Source organism: Leptonychotes weddellii, unplaced genomic scaffold, assembly GCF_054177405.1.
Source record: "Leptonychotes weddellii isolate Sample4059 unplaced genomic scaffold, ASM5417740v2 HiC_scaffold_50172, whole genome shotgun sequence".
NCBI lineage: Eukaryota > Metazoa > Chordata > Mammalia > Carnivora > Phocidae > Leptonychotes > Leptonychotes weddellii.
In genome coordinates, this window is record NW_028017579.1 from 1 (window position 1) to 717 (window position 717).

Genomic DNA, 717 nt, shown 5'->3' on the forward strand with positions numbered 1-717 from the left:
AAGCATATATTTGAGGAGAATTAAATATTTGTGCAAAATAGATTTGATCTTAAACATCATTTTTCTTCCATGGATTTCTTCCATGGATTTGATTGTAACTAGAGCACCATATCCAATAAAGCCATGACAGTTTGTGTCCCTACGTCTTTTGGAAATCCCTTACATACTTTGATGGGTATGTATGCGCTTCAGCCTTACTTTATTAAAACCATGATTGAACACTGACCACTATCATATGTTGTCATATATATGATACAGTACAATTTCGAAAATCGTATGTTAGCTTCGGTATACTCTTTGGTCTGAGTTATCAATTTAATTGGGGAAAAAAGACTGCTAAAAAGAGCATCAAAGTACTTTTTAGAAAGTTCTTTTATCAACAATTGCATTTTTAAAAAGTTTCAACCTATGACATTTTCAGGCATTAAAAACAAATCTTAGGGGATGTTCCTTTGCAAAATTTTTTTTTATTATTTTTTTCCTTCTTTGTAAATTTTAAAAGAAAGTGGGAGGCTTCCATGCAGGATCTAGTTACAATGTAGCTGTAAAGTGCTGCCTTGTCTTTGCCCCCTGCTCAAAATAAAGCTGTTACCTTTCTAGCCCTGTCCGCCATGGTGCTTAGCAGCCAGGGATGCATGGTCTCAGACATGTTTACCAAGTAAAACACTGACTTGAGGGGCGCCTGGGTGGCTCAGTCATTAAGCGTCTGCCTTCGGC

At 36.5% G+C, this 717-nt stretch overlaps 1 non-coding gene across 1 annotated transcript; it reads left to right on the forward strand.

The window, feature by feature from the left end:
• Positions 1-518: 518 nt before the first annotated feature.
• On the forward strand, positions 519-649 carry LOC145719520 (small nucleolar RNA SNORA63). Its single transcript, XR_014142430.1, has one exon. It is a non-coding gene; the product is annotated as a small nucleolar RNA SNORA63 (small nucleolar RNA).
• Positions 650-717: the final 68 nt, after the last annotated feature.